General features: G+C 44.7%; 1 protein-coding gene and 2 non-coding genes across 4 annotated transcripts in view; all 3 read right to left on the reverse strand.

Moving 5' to 3' along the window:
- LOC130367815 (LIM homeobox transcription factor 1-alpha-like) overlaps nucleotides 1-27,758 on the reverse strand; it is a 184,612-nt gene that overhangs the window by 116,322 nt on the left and 40,532 nt on the right. For both annotated transcript variants that reach the window (XM_056570638.1, XM_056570639.1), the window contains exon 2: nucleotides 8,397-8,479. The gene's annotated coding sequence lies outside the window, so the exon portion shown is untranslated. The remainder of the gene's footprint in view (nucleotides 1-8,396; nucleotides 8,480-27,758) is intronic.
- TRNAE-CUC (transfer RNA glutamic acid (anticodon CUC)) lies at nucleotides 14,456-14,527 on the reverse strand. Its single transcript has one exon. It is a non-coding gene; the product is annotated as a tRNA-Glu (tRNA).
- TRNAE-CUC (transfer RNA glutamic acid (anticodon CUC)) lies at nucleotides 21,275-21,346 on the reverse strand. Its single transcript has one exon. It is a non-coding gene; the product is annotated as a tRNA-Glu (tRNA).

The raw sequence follows: 27,758 nt of genomic DNA on the forward strand, positions 1-27,758 counted from the left end.
GTAGTCCCTGGCCAGAGACCAAATATCCTAGAAAAGGAAGAGATTGGCATTCAAACAGACATTTCTCAATTTTGGCATAGAGTTGGTTGTCACGAAGTCTCTGAAGAACCATACGGACATGCTGGCGGTGTTCTTCTAGATTGGCAGAAAAAATTAGGATATCGTCCAGATATACCACAACACAGGAGTATAACAGATCACGAAAAATTTCATTGACAAAGTCTTGGAAGACGGCAGGGGCATTGCACAGTCCAAAGGGCATGACCAGATACTCAAAGTGTCCATCTCTGGTGTTAAATGCCGTTTTCCACTCGTCCCCCTCTCTGATGCGGATGAGGTTATAGGCGCCTCTTAAGTCCAATTTAGTGAAGATGTGGGCACCTTGGAGGCGATCAAAGAGTTCAGAGATGAGGGGTAAGGGGTAGCGGTTCTTAACCGTGATTTTATTAAGACCGCGGTAGTCAATGCAAGGACGTAGGGAGCCATCTTTTTTGGACACAAAGAAAAATCCGGCTCCGGCAGGAGAGGAGGATTTACGGATAAAGCCCTTTTTTAGATTCTCCTGGACGTATTCGGACATGGCAAGAGTCTCTGGGGCAGAGAGAGGATAAATTCTGCCCCGGGGTGGAGTAGTACCCGGGAGGAGGTCGATAGGGCAATCATAAGGCCTGTGAGGAGGTAGAGTCTCAGCTTGTTTTTTGCAGAAAACATCCGCGAAGTCCATATAGGCCTTAGGGAGACCGGTTACTGGAGGAACCACAGAGTTACGGCAAGGGTTACTGGGAACCGGTTTTAGACAGTTCTTGGAACAAGAGGACCCCCAACTCTTGATCTCCCCAGTGGACCAATCCAGGGTTGGGGAATGAAGTTGAAGCCAGGGAAGTCCAAGGAGAATCTCCGAGGTGCAATTGGGAAGGACCAAAAGTTCAATCCTCTCATGATGAGATCCGATGCTCATAAGAAGGGGCTCCGTGCGGAAACGTATGGTACAGTCCAATCTTTCATTATTTACACAATTGATGTAGAGGGGTCTGGCGAGACTGGTCACTGGGATGTTGAACCTGTTGACGAGAGAGGCCAAAATAAAATTTCCTGCAGATCCAGAGTCCAAGAAGGCCACTGTAGAGAAGGAGAAGGCAGAGGCAGACATCCGCACAGGCACAGTAAGACGTGGAGAAGCAGAGTAGACATCAAGGACTGTCTCACCTTTGTGCGGAGTCAGCGTACGTCTTTCCAGGCGGGGAGGACGGATAGGACAATCCCTCAGGAAGTGTTCGGTACTAGCACAGTACAGGCAGAGGTTCTCCATACGGCGTCGTGTCCTCTCTTGAGGTGTCAGGCGAGACCGGTCGACCTGCATAGCCTCCACGGCGGGAGGCACAGGAACAGATTGCAGGGGACCAGAGGAGAGAGGAGCCGAGGAGACGAAACGCCTCGTGCGAACAGAGTCCATATCTTGGCGGAGTTCCTGACGCCTTTCAGAAAAACGCATGTCAATGCGAGTGGCTAGGTGAATAAGTTCATGTAGATTAGCAGGAATTTCTCGTGCGGCCAGAACATCTTTAATGTTGCTGGATAGGCCTTTTTTGAAGGTCGCGCAGAGGGCCTCATTATTCCAGGACAATTCTGAAGCAAGTGTACGGAATTGTACGGCATACTCGCCAACGGAAGAATTACCCTGGACCAGGTTCAACAGGGCAGTCTCAGCAGAAGAGGCTCGGGCAGGTTCCTCAAAGACACTTCGGATTTCCGAGAAGAAGGAGTGTACAGAGGCAGTGACGGGGTCATTGCGGTCCCAGAGCGGTGTGGCCCATGACAGGGCTTTTCCGGACAGAAGACTGACTACGAAAGCCACCTTAGACCTTTCAGTGGGAAACAGGTCCGACATCATCTCCAGATGCAGGGAACATTGGGAAAGAAAGCCACGGCAAAACTTAGAGTCCCCATCAAATTTATCCGGCAAGGATAAGCGTATCCCAGGAGCGGCCACTCGCTGCGGAGGAGGTGCAGGAGCTGGCGGAGGAGATGACTGCTGAAGCTGTGGTAGCAACTGTTGTAGCATAACGGTCAGTTGAGACAGCTGTTGGCCTTGTTGCGCTATCTGTTGTGACTGCTGGGCGACCACCGTGGTGAGGTCAGCGACAACTGGCAGAGGAACTTCAGCGGGATCCATGGCCGGATCTACTGTCACGATGCCGGCTGGCAGGTAGTGGACCCTCTGTGCCAGAGAGGGATTGGCGTGGACCGTGCTAGTGGACCGGTTCTAAGCCACTACTGGTTTTCACCAGAGCCCGCCGCAAAGCGGGATGGTCTTGCTGCGGCGGTAGTGACCAGGTCGTATCCACTAGCAACGGCTCACCTCTCTGGCTGCTGAAGATAGGCGCGGTACAAGGGAGTAGGCAGAAGCAAGGTCGGACGTAGCAGAAGGTCGGGGCAGGCAGCAAGGATCGTAGTCAGGGGCAACGGCAGAAGGTCTGGAAACACTGGCAAGGAATACACAAGGAACGCTTTCACTGGCACTAAGGCAACAAGATCCGGCAAGGGAGTGCAAGGGAAGTGAGGTAATATAGGGAAGTGCACAGGTGAAAACCCTAATTGGAACCACTGCGCCAATCAGCGGCGCAGTGGCCCTTTAAATCGCAGAGACCCGGCGCGCGCGCGCCCTAGGGAGCGGGGCCGCGCGCGCCGGGACAGAACAGACGGGGAGCGAGTCAGGTAGGGGAGCCGGGGTGCGCATCGCGAGCGGGCGCTACCCGCATCGCGAATCGCATCCCGGCTGGCAGCAGGATCGCAGCGCCCCGGGTCAGAGGACGTGACCGGAGCGCTGCAGCGGAGGGAGTGAAGCGAGCGCTCCGGGGAGGAGCGGGGACCCGGAGCGCTCGGCGTAACAGTATACGTTTAAAATTGTCATCTTCTGACCCCTATAACTTTTTTATTTTATCGCGTATGGGTCAATATGAGGGCGAATTTTCTGCGCCGTGATCTGAAGTTTTTAGCGGTACCCTGTTTGTATGGATCGGACTTATTGATCACTTTTTATTCATTTTTTCATAATATAAAAAGTGACCAATCATACACTATTTTGGACTTTGGAATTTTTTTGCGCGCACGCCACTGACCGTTTAATTAACGACATACTTTTATAATTCGGACATTTCTGCACGCGGCGATACCACATATGTTTATTTTTATTTACACTGTTTTATTTTGTTACTAGGAAATGCCGGGTGATTTAAACTTTTAATTCAGAAGGGAATACCTGAAAGGGTTAACTTTTTTTTACACTTTTTTTTTGCGAGCTCATAGCTCCTATAGGGACCTATGAGCTTGCAATGGCTGAACTCAGGCATGGAGCAATCAATCAGAGCCGGGACGCCGACGGAAGAAGGTAGGCACCTTCTTCTCTCCGGGAGCTGATCGGGGCATCGCGATTTTATCACGATGACCCCGATCAGCCCAAATGAGCAGCCGGGAAGCATTTACTTTCACTTTCGATGTGGCTCTCAGCTTTGAGCGCCGCATCGGAAGGGTTAATGTCACGATTCGGCTAGCTGGTTGTGGATCCTCTGTGTCAGCGAGGGATTGGCGTGGACCGTGCCGGTGGACCGGTTCTAAGATGCTACTGGTATTCACCAGAACCCGCCGCAAAGCGGGATGGTCTTGCTGCGGCGGTAGCAACCAGGTCGTATCCACTGGCAACGGCTCAACCTCGCTGATTGCTGAGAAGGCGTGGGACAAAAGGACTAGGCAGAGGCAAGGTCAGACGTAGCAGAAGGTCGGGGCAGGCGGCAAGGTTCGTAGTCAATATGGATAGCAGAAGATCTGGAAACACAGGCTTTGGACAACACTAAACGCTTTCACTGGCACAAGGCAACAAGATCCGGCAAGGGAGTGCAGGGGAAGTGAGGTAATATAGCCAGGGAGCAGGTGGAAGCTAATTAGGCAAATTGGGCCAGGCACCAATCATTGGTGCACTGGCCTTTTAAATCTTAGAGAGCTGGCAGGACATGACGGCCGGGGGCCGGGACAGGTAAGTGACTTGGGATGCGATTCGCGAGCGGGCGCGTCCCGCTATGCGAATCGCATCCCCGCCGGCAATGTCAGTGCAGCGCTCCCGGTCAGCGGGTCTGACCGGGGCGCTGCAGAGAGAGGAACGCCACGAGCGCTCCGGGGAGGAGCAGGTACCTGGAGCGCTCGGCGTAACAGTACCCCCCCCCCCTTAGGTCTCCCCCTTTTTTTGTCCGGCAACTGCTTCACATGGGACGAGGACACTGGGAGTGATTGTAGGGTTTCCTCAAAGGCAGGCAGTACAGCAGGAGTGGGCATGGGGAGGGAGGGCAGAGGGTGAAGCTTGGCATGGGGCAGGGTGTCACCAGGACGGGGGCCATGAGGAGGCACGGCACAGTCCTGATAGGCCTTGGGGAGACCAGGTGTAGGAGGAGGCACTGAGGCTTGCCTGACGGAACTGGGAGGAGACGTGAGGCATCTCTTGCGGCAAGCAGAACCCCAATTCTTGATCTCCCCGGTGGTCCAGTCAAGGGTGGGAGAATGATGCTGGAGCCATGGAAGACCGAGGAGGACTTCAGAGGTGCAATTGGGAAGGACGAACAATCCAATCTTTTCGTGATGGGGTCCAATGCACATTAAGAGGGGTTTTGTGCGGTAACGCACGGTGCAATCCAATTTAACTCTGTTGACCGAGGAAATGTAGAGCGGCTTGACGAGACGGGTCACCGGGATGCAGAACTTATTCACCAAAGAGTCCAGAATAAAATTTCCAGAGGCACCAGAGTCCAAGCAGGCCACGGCTGAGAGGGAGGAGTTGGCAGAAGGAGAAATCCGTATGGGCACCGTGAGACGTGGAGAAGCAGACTTCGTACCAAGAGACGCCACACCCACGTGAGCTGGGTGCGTGCGTGCGTTTCCCAGACGTGGAGGAAAAATAGGGCAATCCACCAAGAAATGTTCGGTACTGGCGCAGTACAGACAAAGATTTTCTTCCCTATGGCGAGTCCTCTCTTCCTGGGTCAGGCGAGACCGATCCACTTGCATAGCCTCCTCGGCGGGAGGCACAGGCATAGATTGCAAAGGATACTGTGGGAGAGGTGCCCAGAGATCTAGGTCTTTTTCCTGGCGGAGCTCCTGGTGTCTCTCAGAAAAACGCATGTCAATGCGGGTGGCCAAATGGATAAGTTCTTGCAGGTTGGCAGGAATCTCTCGTGCGGCCAGCACATCCTTGATGTTACTGGATAGGCCTTTTTTAAAGGTCGCGCAGAGAGCCTCGTTATTCCAAGATAATTCGGAAGCGAGAGTACGAAATCGGATGGCGTACTCGCCTACTGAAGAATTGCCCTGGACCAGGTTCAGCAGGGCAGTCTCGGCAGAAGAAGCTCGGACTGGTTCCTCGAAGACACTACGGACTTCAGCGAAGAAGGACTGGACTGTGGCTGTGGCAGGATCATTGCGGTCCCAGAGCGGTGTGGCCCAAGACAAGGCCTTTCCAGAAAGAAGGCTCACTACGAACGCCACCTTAGACCGTTCTGTAGGAAATTGGTCCGACAACATCTCCATATGCAGGGAACATTGAGACAAAAATCCACGGCAGAGTCTAGAGTCCCCATAAAATTTGTCCGGCAGGGACAAGCGGAGGCTAGGAGCGGCCAGTCGCTGCGGAGGAGGTGCAGGAGCTGGCGGAGGAGATGGTTGCTGCTGTAGCAGTGGCAGAAGTTGCTGTAACGTGGCGGTCAACTGCGACAGCTGCTGTCCTTGTTGGGCAATTTGCTGCGATTGCTGAGCGACCACCGTGGTAAGGTCAGCGAGACTTGGCAGCGGCACCTCAGCGGGATCCATGGCCGGATCTACTGTCACGTTTCGGCTAGCTGGTTGTGGATCCTCTGTGTCAGCGAGGGATTGGCGTGGATCGTGCCGGTGGACCGGTTCTAAGATGCTACTGGTATTCACCAGAGCCCGCCGCAAAGCGGGATGGTCTTGCTGCAGCGGTAGCAACCAGGTCGTATCCACTGGCAACGGCTCAACCTCGCTGACTGCTGAGAAGGCGTGGGACAAAAGGACTAGGCAGAGGCAAGGTCAGACGTAGCAGAAGGTCAGGGCAGGCGGCAAGGTTCGTAGTCAATATGGATAGCAGAAGATCTGGAAACACAGGCTTTGGACAACACTAAACGCTTTCACTGGCACAAGGCAACAAGATCCGGCAAGGGAGTGCAGGGGAAGTGAGGTAATATAGCCAGGGAGCAGGTGGAAGCTAATTAGGCTAATTGGGCCAGGCACCAATCATTGGTGCACTGGCCCTTTAAATCCTAGAGAGCTGGCGCGCGCGCGCCCTATGGAGCGGAGCCGCGTGCGCCAGGACATGACAGCCGGGGGCCGGGACAGGTAAGTGACTTGGGATGCGATTCGTAAGCGGGCGCGTCCCGCTATGCGAATCGCATCCCCGCCGGCAATGTCAGTGCAGCGCTCCCGGTCAGCGGGTCTGACCGGGGTGCTGCAGAGAGAGGAACGCCGCGAGCGCTCCGGGGAGGAGCAGGGACCCGGAGCGCTCGGCGTAACAGTTAATAGCGTGTGACCGAACGATCGCAGCCGCGCGCTATTAGCCGCGGGTCCCGGCTGTGAATAGGCTCCGGGACCATTCCGCTATGACGCAGGGTCCCTATGGGACCCTGCGTTATAGACAGGGACCGGACTTAGGACGTATTCATACGTCCTATGTCCTTAAGGGGTTAAATGGTAATAACTTTAGAACGCTTTTTCTGAGCAGAGCAATTCTGAGATAGTTTTTTCGTGACATATTGTACTTTATATAACTGGTGCATTTTTGTTGACACATGAAGCATTTTTTGTGAAAAACTTCAAAATATTGTGAAAAACTGGAAAATTTCTGGCGTTTTTTTTTAATGGTGTACACTGTGCGGTAAAAGTGATATTATATTTATTCTGTGGGTCAGTACGATTATGGCGATACCCATTTTATATAGCTTTCTATGTTCTTTTTCCTTTTCTGAGCAAAATTCTTTTTCTGACATTCATTTTCCAACAGCCGTAACTTTTTAATTTGTCGTCCGACGCCATTGAGTAAGGGCATATTTTTTGCTGCAGTATTAAGCAGCTAATAAGTACAGGAAGGATTAAGAATTTTTTATAGAAGTAATTTTCAAATCTGTTTAACTTTCTGGCACCAGTTGATTAAAAAAAAAAAGTTTTTCACCAGAGTACCCCTTTAATGCTCCGGCAGCTGCGACGGGACTCCGGCTGTGATTGACAGCCGGGTCCTGTCGCTGATCTCCTGCGCTGCCCACGGCGGATGATTGGAAGTATGCATACGTCGAATGATTGGACGTATGCATACGTCCTATAGCGGGAAGGGGTTAAAAACTACAGCCCATGCAAAAAATAAACCCTCACAAAGCTCCCTGGGTGAAAAAATAAAAAAGTTATAGGGGTCTTTTTCAAGTTTCAATATTTTTTTAACCATAAAACTAAAAACATAAATTATCCAAGTTTGGTATAATTGGAATCGTGCTGATCCATAAAATTAGCCCATCAGTTTTACCATATTGTGATCATCAAAAAAATGATTGCCTCACAAAATTGTGCAATTCCATATAAGCCCTAATACAACTTTGTCAGTGGAAAAATAAAAAAGTTATGGGAAGGTGAGGAGAAAATAATACATGATCCAGAAATCAAGATTTCAACCTCCCCTTAGGGATAAAAACAGTACAATAATAGAAAAGCATGTAAACATGGGTATTATTTTAACCCCTCAATGACGATGGACATAAATGTACAACCTGATGGGCTAGGTCCTAGCGCACCAGGATGTAAATTTATGTCCTGTACATAAAGTGAGCCCCTAGGCTATCAGCAGCCAGGGACCAGCTGGTAATGGCAAACATTAGCGATCATGCTATTGTCAGCCATTAACCCCTCAGATGCTATGATCAATACAGATCACGACATCTGTGGCAATGCCGCCATTCTAATGGATGATCGGATTGCCCCCGGCACGGTGGTGGGATCCGATCATCCAAGATAGCGGATGGAGGTCCCCTCTTGTCTGCCTTCTAGCAGACCAGAGAAGTAGATTGCTGATAATACTGATCAGTGAAATGCCTTTGCATAGCCCTAGACATCTTATCCCCTATTCAAAGGATAGGGCATAAGATGTCTGACTGCGGGAGTCCTGCAGCTGGGACCCCCGTGATCTCCCTGCAGCACCATGCCCCCTTGTGATGTCGCACCACACCCATAAGATGTCTGGGGCGGAGAACCCCTTTAACCCCTTAAGGACCCAGACAATTTTCACTGTAGGACTCGGCCATTTTTTGCACATCTGACCACTGTCACTTTAAGCATTAGTAACTCTGGGATGCTTTTACCTTTCATTCTGCTTCAGAGATAGCTTTTTTGTGACATATTCTACTTCATGTTAATGGTAAATTTTCGTCGATACTAGCATCATCTGTTGGTGAAAAATTCCAAAATTTTATGAAAAAATAGAAAATATTGCTTTTTTTTTTTTTTACAGCTTGTAAGGAAAATGGAGACATTCCAAATAAATTATATATTGTTTCACATATAAAATATGTCTACTTTATGTTGACATCATAAAGATCACAAGTTTTTACTTTTGGAAGACATCGGAGGGCTTCAAAGTTCAGCAGCAATTTTACAATTTTTCACAAAATTTTCAAAATCTGAATTTTTCAGGGACCAGTTCAGTTTTGAAGTGGATTTGAAGGGCCTTCATATTAGAAATACCCCACAAATGACCCCATTATAAAAACTGCACCCCTCAAAGTATTCAAAATGACATTCAGTAAGTGTGTTAAGCCTTTAGGTGCTTCACAGGAATAGCAGCAAAGTGAAGGAGAAAATTCAAAATCTTCATTTTTACACTCGCATGTTCTTGTAGACCCAGTTTTTTAATTTTTGCAAAGGGTAATAGGAGAAAAAGTCCCCCAAAATGTGTAACCCAATTTCTCTCGAGTAAGGAAATACCTCATATGTGTATGTCAAGTGTTCGGCGGGCACAGTAGAGTGCTCAGAAGGGAAGGAGCAACAATGGGATTTTGGAGAGTGAATTTTGATGAAATGTTTTTTTTGGGGGAATGTCACATTAAGGAAGCCCCTTTGGTGCCAGAACAGCAGAAAACCCCCCACATGGCATACCATTTTGGAAACTATACCCCTCAAGGCACGTAACAAGGGGTCCAGTGAGCCTTAACAGCCCACATTAAAGTGCAGTTCTTTTCCCAAATTTACCATTTTTACAAAAGGTAACCCCATCTCTTCTGAGTATGGAAATACCGCTTGTTAGGATGTAAAATGCTCTGCGGGCGAACTACAATGCTCAGAAGAGAAGGAGTCACATTTGGCTTTTGGAAAGCAAATTTTGCTGAAGTGGTTTTTGGTGGGCATGTCGCATTTAGGAAACCCCTATGGTGCCAGCACAGCAAAAAAAAAAATTACCACATGGCACACTATTTTGGAAACTACACCCCCCAAGGAACGTAACAAGGAGTACAGTGACCCTTTATTACAGTGTTAGTGTAGTGTAGTGTTTTTAGGGTACATTCACACTGGCGGGTTATGGTAAGTTTCCCGCTAGGAGTTTGCGCTGCGGCGAAAAATTTGCCGCAGCTCAAACTTGAAGCAGGATACTCACTGTAAACCTGCCCGTGTGAATGTACCCTGTACATTCACATGGGGGGCAAACCTCCAGCTGTTTCAAAACTACAACTTCCATCATGTACTAACAGACTGTGCATGCTGGGAGTTGTACTTTTGCAACAGCTGGAGGCACACTGGTTGGAAAACCTTCAGTTAGGTTCTGTTACCTAACTCAGTATTTTCCAGTGTGCCTCCAGCTGTTGCAAAACTACAACTCACAGCATGTACTGATCGCCAAAGGGCATGCTGGGAGATGCAGTTATGCAACAGCTGGAGATACGCAACTACAACTCCCAGCATGGCGAGACAGCTGTTTGCTATTTGGGTATGCTGGGATTTGCAGTTTTGCAACATCTGGACAGTTACAGTTTAGAGACCACTGCACAGTGGTCTCCAAACTGTAGCCCTCCAGATGTTGCAAAACTACAAATCCCAGCATGCCCAGACAGCAAACAGCTGTGTGGGCATGCTAGGAGTTGAAGTTTTGCAAGATCTGGAGGGCTACAGTTTAGAGACCACTGTATAGTGGTCTCAAACTGTAGTCCTCCAGCTGTTGCAAAACTACAAATCTCAGCATGCCCAAACAGCTGTCTAGGCATGCTGGGAGTTGTAGTTTTGCAACATCTGGAGGGCTACAGTTTAGAGACCACTGTATAGTGGTTTCAAACTGTAGCCCTCCAGATGTTGCTAGGCAACTCACCAGCTTCCGTAGGATCCAGGGAGCATCGCCGTCCTGCCACCGATCTCCACCGTTGATCGTCGCCTCCTCTGCCACCAATGGGTGAGTGGACCTCCGGCACCGATCCCCGTCAGTTTCCCCGTTCTGCCCCGCCTATTGTGGGTGGAAAGAACGGGGAAACTGAAAGTTAACCCCCCCGCCCCCGATCTGCTATTGGTCGTTGCTTCTATACGACCAATAGCAGGGATAGGAGGGGTGGTACCCCTGCCACCTCACTCCTATCCCTTCAGGGGGATCATGGGTGTCTTGGACAACCCCAATCCTTTATTTTTCAGGTCACCATAGACCCGTATGACCCGGAATTGCGCAAATTGCCGGTGTGAATTTACCGGCGATTTCGCTGATCGCCGACATGGGGGGGCGACATTGGGGCGTACATGTACGTCATGGGTCCTTAACTACCAGGGTCCCATGAAGTACCGGTACAACATGAGTCCTTAACAGGTTAACAGTATAAGCAATCTAATAATTGCTATATATAGCCTCTATGTGGACATAAAAAGTGTTATATAAATGTTAAAAGAAAGTAAAAAAAAATTTGAAAAAAACCCTCCCCCAATAAAATGTTATTTGCCTCTCTTCCCCACTTTACTCAAAAAAGCATAAAATTTTAAATAATTAGTAAACATATTTGGTATCTGTGGGTGCCTAAATGTCCGAACTTTCAAAATATAATGTTAATAATCCTGTACGGTGAATGGTGTAAACATTTTTTAAAAAGTCAGAAATTACTGCTTTTTGGCCACATCACATCTGAGAAAAAATGTTTATACAAAGGGATCAAAAAGTAACATATAGGCAAATGTGGAACCAAGAAAAGTTAAAGATCATGGCACAAAAAATCTCTTACAGTCCTCTATACTAAAAAATTTGAGTGTTAGAAGGGTCAGAATAGGGTGATTTAAAACTTACTAATTTTGTTTATAAAGTTAGATTTTTTTTAAAAGTAGTACAGTAATAGTAAAGCATGTAAACATGAGGATAATTTTATTGGATTGACTTACAGAATAAAGAGAACATGTCATTTGCATTTTCAGTTCCCCCCCCCCCCCACAAATAATATATTTTTTGGTTGCACTGTACATTTTATGGTAAAATGAAAGGTGTTATAACAAAGGACAATTGGTCGCTCAAAAAAACAAGCCCTCATACGGATCTGTAGATGCAATAATAAAAGAGTTATGGCTCTTAGAAGATGAAGAGGAAAAAGCGAAAACGCAAAATGGAAATGGGCTGTGTCCTTAGGGGTTAAAGGGGTACTTCACTGCCTCAGCGTTCAGAACATTTTGTGGGGGGCTTGGCCTTGACGTCATGAGCCCTGGCGCCCACACGCTGAGGCAGTGGAGTACCCCATTAAGACATCATGCTATCAATGTAATATATAATTACATATTGATTACCAAATTGAAAGAAGAAAACAACTCTTTTATCTGACTGGGAATCATACCCAGCTCGTGGCAAGTAGAGCGCAAAATCCCAACCACTAGGCCACCAGGGAAGATTTCTGGATAGTATTTTACATGTTGATATGGAAGTACAGCCATATTGAAAATTTGTGGATGAAAGATATTTTTTTCTGATTTTCGGCTAGAAATTTCAAAAAACGTCAACTTGTTTGCAAACCATAAAGTTCTGCCATTGGACAGCTAACTGATTGGTGTTAAATTTCTCCCAACAAAGGATTTTTTTGGTTGACTTTGTCACTTTTCTTAACCCCTTAAGGACCGGGGGTTTTTCCGTTTTTGCATTTTCGTTTTTTGCTCCTTGCCTTTAAAAAATCATAACTCTTTCAATTTTGCACCTAAAAATCCATATGATGGCTTATTTTTTGCACCACCAATTCTACTTTGTAATGACGTCAGTCATTGTGCCCAAAAATCTACGGTGAAACGGGAAAAAAAATCATTGTGAGACAAAATTGAAAAAAAAAACGCCATTTTGTAACTTTTGGGGGCTTCCGTTTCTACGTAGTACATTTTTCGGTAAAAATGACACCTTACCTTTATTCTGTAGGTCCATATGATTAAAATGATACCCTACTTATACAGGTTTGAATTTGTCGCACTTCTGGAAAAAATCATAACTTCATGCAGAAAAATTTATACGTTTAAAATTGTCATCTTCTGACCCCTATAACTTTTTTATTTTTCCGTGTATGGGGCGGTATGAGGGCTCATTTTTTGCGCCGTGATCTGAAGTTTTTAACGGTATCATTTTTGCATTGATAGGACTTATTGATCGCTTTTTATTCATTTTTTCATGATATAAAAAGTGACCAAAAATGCACTATTTTGGACTTTGGAATTTTTTTGCGCGCACGCCATTGACCGTGCGGTTTAATTAACAATATATTTTTATAATTCGGACATTTCCGCACGCGGCGATACCATTTATGTTTATTTTTATTTTTATTTACACTGTGTTTTTTCTTTTATGGGAAAAGGGGGGTGATTCAAACTTTTAATAGGGAAGGGGTTAAATGATGTTTATTCACTTTTTTTTTGCACTTTTTTTTTGCAGTGTTATAGGTCCCATAGGGACCTATAACACTGCACACACTGATCTTTTACATTGATCACTGGTTTCTCATAAGAAACCAGTGATCGATGATTCTGCCGCATGACTGCTCATGCCTGGATCTCAGGCACTGAGCAGTCATTCGGCGATCGGACAGCGAGGAGGCAGGTAGGGGCCCTCCCGCTGTCCTGTCAGCTGTTCGGGATGCCGCGATTTCACCGCGGCTATCCCGAACAGCCCACTGAGCTAGCCGGCATGCTTTCGGTTTCACTTTAGACGCGGCGTTCAACTTTGAACGCCGCGTCTAAAGGGTTAATAGCGCGCGGCACAGCGATCAATGCCGCGCGCTATTAGCCACGGGTCCCGGCCGTTGTTAGAGGCCGGGCCCGAACCGCTATGACGCGGGGCCACGCCGTGGCCCCGCGTTATAGATCGGGAGTGGACACATGACGTTCCAGTACGTCATGTGTCCTTAAGGGGTTAAAGGGGTACTCCGGTGGAAAAACAATTTTTTTTTTCTTTTTTAAATCAACTGGTGCCAGAAAGTTAAACATATTTGTAAATTACTTCTATTAAAAAATCTTAATCCTTCCTGTATTTATTAGCTGCTGAATACTACAGAGGAAATTATTTTCTTTTTGGAATGCTCTCTGATGACATCACGAACACACTGCTCTCTGCTGACGTTAATATAATAATAATAAGTCTTTATTTATTGTTGTCCTTAGTGGGATTTGAACCCAAGGCAGCAGTGCTAACCACTAAGCCACCATGCTGCCCTTAGCATACATCTGCTATGCACGGTTGCTAAAATGGACAGAGATGTCAGCAGAGAGCACTGTGGTCGTGATGTCATCAGTGTTCCTAGCATTCAGCAGCTAATAAGTACTGGAAGGATTAATATTTTTTAACAGAAGTAATTTACAAATATGTTTAACTTTCTGGCACCAGTTGATTTAAAAAAGAAAAAAAAAAATGTTTTTCCACCGGAGTACCCCTTTAACCTTAAATGTATATGGGCACCTTTGGGATACAAGTCAGAACTGAACCACAAAATCCCCAATCAAACTGTGTGTGAATAAGGTCCTAACCTACCAACAGGTGAAAGCATGCAGCTTATGCATGTGTCTCCCCACCCCCATGCTTCTTCATAACAATGACTGAAGGTCCTTAAATTCCTGCACAGCTGGATCCTGGTGGGAGGAAATGCAGATGGGCCAACGTAAGCATGTGGGGGTAAGTAAAACAAAAGAGCTGTGCCAAGTATATGCTGTCATTGACATGGGTATTTTCACTTATAGTAAAGCTGGGGCATAAAGTCCATAAAGAGAAACACCACATCTACACTGCCATGCTCATAAATAGAAGGAAAAAAAAGTATGGTGTAAGCTGAGCAATTCTACCTATAAAAAAAACACAAAAACATGACAAATATATTAAGACATCATGCTGCCAATGAATATAATTTCCTCTAGGTTACTAAGCAAAGTGTAAAAATAAAATCATTCTTTCCCTGACCGGGAATCGAACCCGGGCCGCGGCGGTGAGAGCGCCGAATCCTAACCACTAGACCACCAGGGAAGCTGTTTTCAGACTGTTGCACATTTGTTACTTGAAAATAAAACTTCTCCTGCCAGAAGCTTGATAGCTCTTGAAATGCACATTTGGAATTTTTCTTTGTGATCAATTATGGAGACATTATATATTATCATTGGCCGCCAGCGCATATCTCTTTGTACATGGGTCATGTGCTGCTTATAATAATGGAAGTGATCGTTCATATGTATGGCCCTTTACTTAGAATGGTTTTGCACTGTTCCCTACATTTTGGGTTTTCCAAAGCTCAAATCCACCACATTTTCTGTGGAAACCTTAATACTGTAGATATGTTGGGATTTTTTTTTTTAAATGTAGGGGACACGCCCCCTTTTCAATGGCCACTCCCCCTTTCCATGGAAGGCCCTGATTAACTAAGACCGGAGTGTAGTTTTCTTTGTGGGTTTAGTTTCCCGACAGGTATTTTTTTCAATTTTTCAGTATTTACTAATCTTTCACTATGTTTTGCACTTTTCCCTACTTTTTTTTTTTACACATGCTCTGAGCTTAAATCCACCACATTTAATGTGGAAACATTAGTAAATTTGTAGGCTTCTTTCAAAAAAATGTAGTTTTTTTTTTTAGACACACCCTTTTTTGACACGCCCCTTTGTGGGTTATTTGAGGAATGTAGAGAGTTAGTAGAGTTTATTGGATTTTTTGTTTGAAGTTCTGGTGCACAATACAAAAAAAACTCTACAAAATCTACTCAGAAAAGCCTTGAAAATGAGGCCCACTCTGCCACTTAGTCTTCTTCTAACAGGTGAGTGGGAAACATGTGGCTACTCTGTGCCAGACAGTGGGGAGAAGCCCTGTTCACTACTACATCTTGGCTCCAGTACAGGAGAGAACAAAGGTCCTGATAACTTATCTCCTTCTGACAGGGAGCAATCATAGAACATCTTCTTAATCTAATCGCTAACATAGTATAAGCACTGTCTTCAGTTAAAAGAGTATAAAGTGCTATTGTGGTATTACGGTTACAAAAAAACTCTCAAATCTACAGGAATTTACTCAATATACTGGCACTGCAAAACCATGGCAGCACACATCTCTATTGGAGTCCATAAGGATCCTTGTCTCCTGTTGTTTGGAAATGGTAATGCAAAATTGAACCCGAGCCATGGTACTGAGAGCACTGAATCCTGACACTAGACCACCAGGGAAGATAGAAATCTTAAAATTATTTTGGGATGAGACCCCCCATAAATCTCTTGCAATAGCCAGGAGAAACAGCAGAGAGCACTGTGGTCAGACTAGAAAGAGGAACAGGGGGAGCTCCCTCCCTCTGTAACCCTACTAGAAGCTCCCATCCTGACAGTTGCGGTGGGCTGCTCTGTTGCAGCCCTTTCAGGCCAATAGAAGCAAATACTGGCTGGGGACAGCTATGACTGATTCCTGGCCAGCTTTCGGGCTGTTCTTAGTGTTTATGTCTTACAGTTTTACTGTTAAATGACAGTGACACTTGAAAACAATATAACAAATAAAGAAAAGGATTTCTCTGACCGAGAATCAAACCTGGGCCGCGGGAGTGAGAGGGCTGAATCCTAACCACTAAACCACCAGGGATGGTGGTAAAAAAAAAAAGTACGATTTCAATATGCAAGTGTGATATAATAAACAAATGGTGAAATCCCCCAATTTCATGTTCAATCTCCCCATTTCATCTCTATCCCCCAATTTCACTTAAAAAACCTGATACTTACCTAGTCCCGTTCCCCGGAGGGCTGCCACAGATCCTGTTCTGCAATATGCAGTCTGGTTTCTTATGGGACTTACAGGACCTACCTGCTCAGCCAATCATTGGCCTAACACAGGATTTGCCATACCGGCATATCCCAGTTCGCTAAAATCTCGATATATGTTGCAGCACCAGTAAACAACATTGATTACAGTGGTTGGACAAAATTACCAAAACACCCTATTTTTACATAGTCAAGTTGTACTGGTCCTGACACCCCTGCCATCACCAAAAGGCTCAGTGATGTAGCTTATATCACTGTTGATAAACGTTATTACTTGTTCTGTTCTAAAAATCATTTGTTTTAGGGTTGGGATAAGTCAGATCTGGGATTGTTGGTGTGCACCTGGTATGTGTGTCTGTGATTTGAGATGCTCAGTTAATAGGTGTGTTAAGGTCTACGGTTTCCTTCTTCACATCTCAGTATGCAAAAATCTGCACAACATCTTAAAACCTTGTCGAATTACATAAATTTACAGCTGTTCAAATTACCACAGAATGTAAGTTCAACAAAGAGCTCTTCTGTCTCTCATGGAAAACTTTGACTTTTGACCACAGCTACTTCTGTCTGTCTAGTGGGGGAATCTATCATTGTTTGTGTAGCTGAATGATTTTTGTCCACCTTTATTTTGTGTGGTGCTAACATGTATGTTTGCAAAGTTTGTAAATTGGTCGCAGAGCATTTGTTAAATTTTGCATAGGTACACATTTCCTGAAATTCCAGTTAAGTACATCATTTTCTATGGTTTACCCTTTGCGCAAATTTCACCCATTGCGCAATTTTTTTTATCCCAATGTGCAAAAATAAATAAATTGCAATTTTTTTTTTTACACACGAAGAAATGCTAAGCCATGTCTGGGATGGTATATATTTGAAATGTTTTGGAGGTGTTTGAGCAAATATTAGCGACAGTTTTAAAAAGTTGCAGTTCCTCGACCACTGCAAAAAGTTGTTAAATGTAAACTTGGTCAGAGGATCTGTAAAATTGAAGGTTTTTTGGGGTGTTCCCAAAGAGATGACAACTAAAAGTAAAAAATTCTCATTTTAAAATTTAAAGCTAAAATGCACAGTTCTGCCGACACCTACTGGTTATAGGTGGAACTGGCAAGAATTTAAAGTCTTCAAGAATTTAAATATCTGCAGTATGTTCTGTTGTGGATTCTTTGCTCCTAATTTTCCCACATAGTGATTAGATATGTTGCATTTGTGCTGACTAGCAAAATAAGTAAAAATATTGTACTCTGTTTTATTCACATTACAAATGTAAGATCAGATGAAGGATTCTGACAACAGAAAGGAAATGCATCTATTTGTTTTTAGTTGTCTTCTGAGAACCTTGGGGTGACAAGAAAAATGTATATCGAACGTAATTCATATGAACTTAATTGGAAAAAAAAAGTAATGCTAAACAAAAGAAAGTCCCTGACTGGGAATTGAACCCAGGCCATGGCGGTGAAAACATAACCACTAGACCACCAGGGAAGGTAGATAAGCTAAAACGTACCCTTCAGATCCAACCGAAAAACATGTTTTTAAATATATCACTCAGTACCTAATCCAGACAGTGTACATCTAATTTGTATGTGTCCAGCACCTTTATTTCTTTTTTTATTATACTTTCAATTTAGCTCACTAGTCTGAATTCCTCTCAAAGGGAGGGGGCATGGCCTCACTGTGCAGGTCTCCGCCCCCTCCCTCAGTATGCTGTCTGCTCACATCTCCCCTAGCATTAGCGAAACTACAACTCCCAGCTTGTCCTCACTGAGAGTAGTGGGACACAAGCTAATAGTGGGAGGATTTTTCCTCCAGCTGTGAGCCCTGCCCTCACAGCTGTCAATCAAAGAAGTGTGTCCATGACGCATGGACACAGCAGGACTAGTATGTGTCCAAGCAGGCAGGGGGGCAGTTTGACTGGCTTTTTCAGTATGAAATACTGAAAATGTTCTAATGAAAGCAATTGCAAAACCTATTGGTTATACATGCTTTACAACATATCAAAAGTTTTTGTATCTGACAGTGAACATTTTATTTGCTAGGGGTCTGACTGATGAGACCTCCTTCGATCTCTTGCAATAGCCAGGAGAAGCAACAGAGAGCACTGTGGTCAGACTGGAAAGAGGAACAGATGGAGCTCCTTCCCTCTGTAACCCTACTAGAACCTTCCATCCTGACAGTTGCGGTGGGCTGCTCTGTTGCGGCCCTCTCAGACTAGTAATAGCAAACGCTGGCTGGGGACCGCTACAATTGATTCCTGCCCAGCTTTAGGGCTGTTCTTAGTGTTACTGTGTTACAGTTTTACTGTAAAAGAGTACCTGTCACCAACTAAACTAAACTTTTAATATATTGTTCCTTATGTAATTATAAGACACTTTGCTATTTACTTGTTGTTATAATTCTCAACCTTTATTTGTTTTTAATGTGATTGAAAAAACGGCCACTAGGTGGCTCTGTTCTGTTCCCTTCGCAAGTCATACAGTTTGGTCTTCTCCCGGCCTGGCAAAAGACCAAAAAAAAAGAGCGAGGTAAAGCTCTCTCAGGCTTCAGTGACATTGCGCCTGCTGGGGAATGCCCACTTTCTTTTGCCAGGAGCTCACACAATGTGAGCAAGGGGAAGGTATGATACAAAGCTTTTTAAAGCTCAGAATTTTTTTTTTAAGGGCAGGAGGGGTGTTAGGAGCAATTAGGGAATATAATCTGTGTTAATCTAGAAAATATGATTTGATGACAGGTACTCTTTAAATGACAGTGACACTTAAAAACAATATAACAGATATAGAAAAAGACATTCCCTGACCGGGAATCGAATCCTAACCACTGGACCACCAGGGATGATAACAATTGAATGATTGTTTGAGATCTCACTGCTGAGACCCCCATCGATCTCTAGCTATAGCCAATAGATGCACATGCACCATGCTTTATACCCCAGCTCAGTGCTCAATCCTTTTTATTGAAGGAGCTCAGCTCTATTTGTTGTGGGGGTCTCAGCACTGAGACCCTGATCAATAAAAACTTTTCACATCTCCGTGTATCAGTTTTTGTTTAAATGACAGTAACACTTTGACTAAAACATTGGATATGCAACACAAAAAGAGAAATACAGCCGCACATCCACCATTTGTAATTTGATCTACTTGCTTCTCAGCATAATTTCAAAAACTAACAGGTTGCTAATATACATTTTGATCAAAAAGTACAAGCCCACTCGCCCCGTCAAGGCCACCTCGTTAGAGTGGGTCCCTAACCTGACACTGGCGAAGCGCCCGGTGGCGAACACTGCCTCCGAGACTCCATGCCCAACGGGGGGAGTAACCCAGTGGCCAGGCAGCCCCACTACTGCCCGACCAAGCCCCTGGCTCTGGGCCACTCCACCCCACAGACAAAGCATCATAGAAACAATGGCCACCACAGAGAACCACACCAGTATGAAACCTACCATGTGCTCACTGCCAGAGGGCTGGGAGAATGGCAGGAGGAAACCCTTATGCAGTTTCTTGCTAATTAAAAATGCCTGGGCCAAATGGGTGGAGTGGAGTGCTGGCCAAGGAAGAAGGGAGAGACTACAAATGTGCAACACAAAAAGAGAAACACAGCTGCACATCCACCATTTGTAATTTGATCTACTTGCTTCTCAGCATAATTTCAAAAACTAACAGGTTGTTAGTATACATTTTGATCAAAAAGTACAAGCCCACTCGCCAAGTCAAGGCCACCTAGTTAGAGTGGGTCCCTAACCTGACACTGGCGTAGCACCCAGTGGCGACCACTGCCTCTGCCTAAATCAAAATACAAAATTGTGGATGTGTGGCCATGTCTGTTTTTTCTACCGGGATTCACATTGTGTATTCTATCCCCTCCCTTTTTTTTGTTTTTTTCACTTGGTCTGCACTCCTTTTTCCTCCTTACCTTTTAAAAATTATAACCCTTTCAATTTTCCACCTAAAAATCCATATTATGGCTTATTTTTTGCACCACCAATCCTACTTTGCAGTGACATTAGTCATTTTACCCAAAAATCCACGGCGAAACGGGAAAAAAAAATTATTGTGCAACAAAATTGAAGAAAAAAATCAATTTTGTAACTTTTGGGGGCTTCCGTTTCCACGCAGTAAATTTTTTGGTAAAAATGACACCTTATCTTTATTCTGGAGGTCCATACGGTTAAAATGATACCCTACTTATATAGGTTTGATTTTGTCGTACTTCTGGAAAAAATCATAACTACATGCAGGAAAATGTATACGTTTAAAAATGTAATCTTCTGACCCCTATAACTTTTTATTTTTCTGCGTACGGGGCGGTATGAGGGCTCATTTTTTGCGCCGTGATCTGAAGTTTTTATCCGTACCATTTTTGTATTGACCTGACTTTTTGATCGCTTTTTATACATTTTTTAATGGTATAAAAAGGGACCAAAAATACGCTATTTTGGACTTTGGAATTTCTTTACGTGTACGCCATTGACCATGTGGTTTAATTAACGATATAGTTTTATAGTTCGGACATTTACGCACGCGGCCATACCACATATGTTTATTTTTATTTACATAGTTTTTTTTTTATGGGAAAAGGGGGGTGATTCAAACTTTTATTAGGGAAGGGGCTACATTTTTTGGGAAGGGGTTACATTTTTTGCAGTGTTATAGCCCCCACACTGACCTTTTACACTGATCACTGGCATGTATTAACATGTAATTGATCAGTGTTATCGGCGCTTGACTGCTCCTGCCTGGATCTCAGGCACGGAGCAGTCATTTGCCGATCGGACACTGAGGAGGCAGGTAGGGATCCTCTCAGTGTCCTGTAAGCTTTTCGGGACACCGCAATTTCAACGCTGTTGATGGCCGCTGGGACCGACCCGATATGACGCGGGGTCACCCCACGTTATATCACGGGAGTCGGCGCAGGACGTAAATATACGTCCTGAGTCGTTAAATTACAGTAATACTTTAACTAAAACAATATAATAGAGAAAGTAAAAGAAAATATTTTCCCTGACCGGGAATCGAACCCAGGCCGCGGCGGTGAGAGCGCCGAATCCTAACCACTAGACCACCAGGGAGATGTAGCCTTACACAAAAATCTGAAGAAATAAACAATGAGGAAATCAATGTTCCAAAACCAATGTGGAATTACATTTTATTGTGGATTTTGCGATTATATTATACATAATCTGCACAATGGACATGCCAGCATCAGAACACCTCTGCAGCCACTGATTCGTTTTGGAATATTGAATTCGTATACTACAAAAAACACGCTGCAGGGAAAATGATCTATCTAACTCCTTAACCCCTTAAGGACTCATGACGTACCAGTATGTCATGAGTCCGCTCCCGATCTATAACGCGGGGCCACGGCGTGGCCCCACGTCATAGCGGGTCGGGCCCGGCCTCTAACAACGGCCGGGACCCGTGGCTAATAGCGCAGTGTCTAAAGTGAAAGTGAAAGCATGCCGGTTAGCTCAGGGAGCTGCTCGGGATAGCAGCGGTGAAATCGGCGCATCCCGAACAGCTTACAGGACAGCCGGAGGGTCCCTACCTGCCTCCTCGCTGTCCAATCGCCGAATGACTGCTCATTGCCTGAGATCCAGGCATGAGCAGTCAAGCGGCAGAATCATCGATCACTGGTTTCCTATGAGAAACCAGTGATCAATGTGAAAGATCAGTGTGTGCAGTGTTATAGGTCCCTATGGGAGCTATAACACTGCAAAATAAAAGTTTGAATCACCCCCTTTTCCCATAAAAAAAAACTGTGTAAATAAAAATATGTGGTATCGCCGCGTCCGGAAATGTCCGTATTATAAAAATATATCGTTAATTAACCCCTTAAGGACGCAGGACGTAAATGTACGTCCTGGTGAGGTGGTACTTAACGCACCAGGACGTACATTTACGTCCTGTGCATAACCGCGGAGCGATGCCCGTGTCATGCGCGGCTGATCCCGGCTGCTGATCGCAGCCAGGGACCCGCCGGCAATGGCCGACGCCCGCGATCTCGCGGGCGTCCGCCATTAACCCCTCAGGTGCCGAGATCAATACAGATCCCGGCATCTGTGGCAGTGCGCGATTTGAATGAATGATCAGATCGCCCGCAGCGCTGCTGCGGGGGTCCGATCATTCAGAACGCCGCACGGAGGTCCCCTCTCCTTCCTCCGTCCGGCTCCCGGCGTCTCCTGCTCTGGTCTGTGATCGAGCAGACCAGAGCAGAAGATGACCGATAATACTGATCTGTTCTATGTCCTATACATAGAACAGATCAGTATTAGCAATCATGGTATTGCTATGAATAGTCCCCTATGGGGACTATTCAAGTGTAAAAAAAAAAAAAAAAAAAAAAAAATTTAAAAGTAAAAAAAGTGAAAAATCCCCTCCCCCAATAAAAAAAGTAAAACGTCCGTTTTTTTCCTATTTTACCCCCAAAAAGCGTAAATTTTTTTTTATAGACATATTTGGTATCGCCGCGTGCGTAAATGTCCGAACTATTAAAATAAAATGTTAATGATCCCGTACGGTGAACGGCGTGAACGAAAAAAAAAAAAAGTCCTAAATTCCTACTTTTTTAATACATTTTATAAAAAAAAAATTATAAAAAATGTATTAAAAGTTTTTTATATGCAAATGTGGTATCAAAAAAAAGTTAAGATCATGGCGCAAAAAATGAGCCCCCATACCGCCGCTTATACAGAAAAATAAAAAAGTTAGAGGTCATCAAAATAAAGGGATTATAAACGTACTAATTTGGTTAAAAAGTTTGTGATTTTTTTTAAGCGCAACAATAATATAAAAGTATGTAATAATGGGTATCATTTTAATCGTATTGACCCTCAGAATAAAGAACACACGTCATTTTTACCATAAATTGTACGGCGTGAAAACGAAACCTTCCAAAATTAGCGTTTTTCGTTTTAATTTCCCCACAAAAATAGTGTTTTTTGGTTGCGCCATACATTTTATGATATAATGAGTGATGTCATTACAAAGGACAACTGGTCGCGCCAAAAACAAGCCTCATACTAGTCTGTGGATGAAAATATAAAAGAGTTATGATTTTTAGAATGCGAGGAGGAAAAAATGAAAACGTAAAAATTAAATTGTCTGAGTCCTTAAGGCCAAAATAGGCTGAGTCCTTAAGGGGTTAAACCGCACGGTCGCGCCAAAAAATTCCAAAGTCCAAAATAATGCATTTTTGGTCACTTTTTATATCAAGAAAAACGAATAAAAAGCGATCAATAAGTCCTATCAATGCAAAAATGGTACCGCTAAAAACTTCAGATCACGGCGCAAAAAATGACCCATGACCTCATACCGCCCCATACGCAGAGAAATAAAAAAGTTATAGGGGTCAGAAATGACAATTTTAAACGTATTAATTTTCCTGCATGTAGTTATGATTTTTTCCAGAAGTCCGACAAAATCAAACCTATATAAGTAGGGTATCATTTTAACCGTATGGACCTACAGAATAATGATAAGCTGTAATTTTTACCGAAATATGCACTGCGTAGAAACGGAAGCCCCCGAAAGTTACAAAATGGTGTTTTTTCTTGGATTTTGTCGCACAATGATTTTGGTCTCCGTTTCGCCGTGAATTTTTGGGTAAAATGACTAATGTCACTGCAAAGTAGAATTGGTGACGCAAAAAATAAGCTATAATATGGATTTTTTGTTGGAAAATTGAAAGGGTTATGATTTTTAAAAGTAAGGAGGAAAAAACAAAAGTGCGAAAACTGAAAAACCATGAGTCCTTAAGGGGTTAAAGGGGTACTCCAGTGGAAAACTTTTTTTTATTAACTAGTGCCAGAAAGTTAAACAGATTTGTAAATTACTTCTATTAAAAAATATTAATCCTTCCAGCTTATACTACACAGGTAATGCTTTTCCTTTCGGACTTCTCTTTTGTCACGACCACGGTGCTCTCTGCTGACCGCTGCTGTCCCTTTTAGGAACTGTCCAGAGAAGGAGAAAATCCCCATAGCAAACATATGCTGCTCTGGACAGTTCCTAAAATTTCGGTCCCCGCTGAGCGTCGGGCGGGAACTGGACCGGGGTAACTGCTGATATCAATCAGCAGGCACACCGTGCAAATGCCCAGGGGGGTCATCAGACCCCCCCCCCCCCCATGTCGGCGATCACCGCAAATCGACGTTGAATTCCCACCGGCGATTTGCCGAGATTCCAGGTCATACGGGTCTCCGGTGACCCGGAGAATGACAACGGGGTTGAACAAGACACCAACGATCCCCCTGAAGGGATAGGAGTGAGTTGGTAGGGGTGGCACCCCTCCTATCCCTGCCACTGGTGGTCTAGAAGCGACAACCAACAGCAGATCGGGGGCGGGGGAGTTAACTTTCAGTTTCCCCGTTCTAACCACCCACAATAGGCGTGGCAGAATGGGGAAACCAACAGAGGACCGGCACCAGAGGTCCACTCACCCATCGGCGGAGGCGACGATTGGCGGCAGTGATCAGCGGCAGAAGAGGACGGCGATGCGGCTCCCTGGATCCTACGGTGGCCAGTGAGTTGCCTAGCAACATCTGGAGGGCTACAGTTTGAGAAAACTATACAGTGGTCTCTAAAATGTAGCCCTTCAGATGTTGCAAAACTACAACTCCCAGCATGCCCAGACAGCTGTTTGGGCAGGCTGGGATTTGTAGTTTTGCAACAGCTGGAGGGTCACAGTTTGGAGATCACTGCACAGTGACCTCTAAACGGTGGCCCTCTAGATCTTGCAGATCTTGCAAAACTACAACTCCTAGCATGCCCACACAGCTGTTTGATGTCTAGGCATGCTGGGATTTGTAGTTTTGCAACGTCTGGAGGGCCACAGTTTGGAGATCACTGTGCAGTGGTCTCTAAACTGTAGCCCTCCAGATGTTGCAAAACTGCAAATCCCAGCATGCCCAGACAGCAAAAAGCTGTCTCGGCATGCTGGGAGTTGTAGTTGCGTACCTCCAGCTGTGGCATAACTACATCTCCCAGCATGCCCTTCAGTGATCATTACATGCTGGAGTTGTAGTTTTGCAACAGCTGGAGGCACACTGGTTGGAAAATACTGAGTTAGGTAACATATACAGAAACACTACATATACACCCCCTTACACTGTCCCCCCCCAATAAAAATGAAAAGCATATCATACGGCAGTGTTTCCAAAATGGAGCATCCAGCTGTTGCAATACAACAACTCCCAGAATTTCCGGACAGCCACTGACTGTCCAGGCATGCTGGGAGTTTAGCAACAGCTGGAGGCACCCTGTTTGGGAATCACTGGCGTAGAATACCCCTATGTCCACCCCTATGCAATCCCTAATTTAGTCCTCAAATGCGCATGGCGCTCTCTCACCTGTCGTATTTCAAGGAAACAGTTTAGGGCCACATATGGGGTATTTCCGTACTCGGGAGAAATTGCACTACAAATTTTGGGGGGCTTTTTCTCCTTTTACCCCTTATGAAAAAGAAAAGTTGAGGGCTACACCAGCCTGTTAGTGTAAAAAAATAAAAAAATTTACACTAACATGCTGGTGTTGCCCCATACTTTTTAGACCCCCAAAATTTGTAACGCAATCTCTCCTGAGTATGAAAATACCCCATATGTGGACGTAAAATGCTCTGCGGGCGCACAACAAGGCTCAGGAGTGAGAGCGCACCATGTACATTTGAGACCTAAATTGGTGATTTGCACAGGGGTGGCCGATTTTACAGCGGTTCTGACATAAATGCAAAAAAATAAATACCCACATGTGACCCCATTTTGGAAACTACACCCCTCACGGAACGTGACAAGAGGTATAGTGAGCCTTAACACCCCACAGGTGTTTGAAGAATTTTCATTAAAGTTGGATGGGAAAATGAAGAAAACATTTTTTTTCACTAAAATGCTGGTGTTACCCTAAATTTTTAATTTTCACAAGGGAAAATAGGGGGGGGGGGGGGAAAAACCAAAATTTGTAACACCATTGCTTCTGAGTAAGAACATACCCCATATGTGGATGTAAAATGCTCTGCTGGCACACTACAATGCTCAGAAGAGAAGGAGCGCCATTGGGCTTTTGAAGAGAAAATTTGTCCAGAATTGAAGGCCACGTGTGTTTACAAAGCCCCCATGTTGCCAGAACAGTGGACCCCCCACCCCCACATGTGACCCCATTTTGGAAACTACACTCCTCACGTAATTTAATAAGGGGTACAGTGAGCATTTATGCCCCACAGTTGTCTGACAGATTTTTGGAAGAGTGGTCCATGAAAATGAAAAATATAATGTTTCATTTGCACAGCCCACTGTTCCAAAGATTTGTCAAATGCCAGTGGGGTGTAAATACTCACTGCACCCCTTATTAAATTCTGTGAGGGGTGTAGTTTCCAAAATGGGGTCATATGTGTGTGTGTGGGGGGGTCCACTGTTCTGGCACCACAGGGGGCTTTGTAAACGCAGATGGCCCCTGACTTTCATTCCAAACAAATTCTCTTTCCAAAAGCACAATGGCCCTCCTTCTCTTCTGAGCATTGTAGTGTGCCAGCAGAGCACTATACATCCACATATGGGGTATTTCCATACAAATGGGGTTACAAATTTTGGGGATCATTTTCTCCTATTACACCTTGTAAAAATGTAAAATTTGGTGAAAAACCAGCATTTTAGTGACATTTTTTTTTCATTTACACATCCATCTTTAACAAAAAGTCGTCAAACACCTGTGAGGTGTTAAGGCTCATTGTACTCCTTGTTACGTTCCTTGAGGGGTAAAGATTCGAAAATAGTATGCCATGTGTTTTTTTTTTGCTGTCCTGGCACCATAGGGGCTTCCTAAATGGGACATGCCCCCCAAAACCATTTCAGCAATTTGCTTTTCAAAAGCCAAATGTGACTTCTTCTCTTCTGAGCATTGTAGTACGCCCGCAGTGCACTTGACGTCCACACATGGGGTATTTACATACTCAGAAGAGATGGGGTTAAAAATTTTGGAGGGCATTTTCTCCTATTACCCCTTGTAAAAATGTAAAATTTGGGGTAAAACCAGCAATGTAGTGCCATTTTTTTAAAATTTACACATCCAACTTTAACGAAAAGTCGTCAAACACCTGGGGGGTTAAGGCTCGCTGGACCCCAATTTTCTCCTTCACTTTGCTGCTATTCTTGTGAAACACCTAAAGGATTAACACACTTACTGAATGTCATTTTGAATATTTTGAGGGGTGCAGTTTTCATAATGGGGTAATTTGTGGGGTATTTCTAATAAGAAGGCCCCTCAAATCCACTTCAAAACTGAACTGGTCCCTGAAAAATTCAGATTTTGAAACTTTTGTGAAAAATTAGAAAATTGCTGCTGAACTTTGAAGCCCTCTGGTGTCTTCCAAAAGTAAAAACATGTCAACTTTATGATGGAAACATAAAGTAGACATATTGTATATGTGAATCAATATATAATTTATTTGGAATGTCCATTTTCCTTATAAGCAGAGATTAAATTGTTTCA

This window comes from Hyla sarda, chromosome 4 (genome assembly GCF_029499605.1).
Source record: "Hyla sarda isolate aHylSar1 chromosome 4, aHylSar1.hap1, whole genome shotgun sequence".
NCBI lineage: Eukaryota > Metazoa > Chordata > Amphibia > Anura > Hylidae > Hyla > Hyla sarda.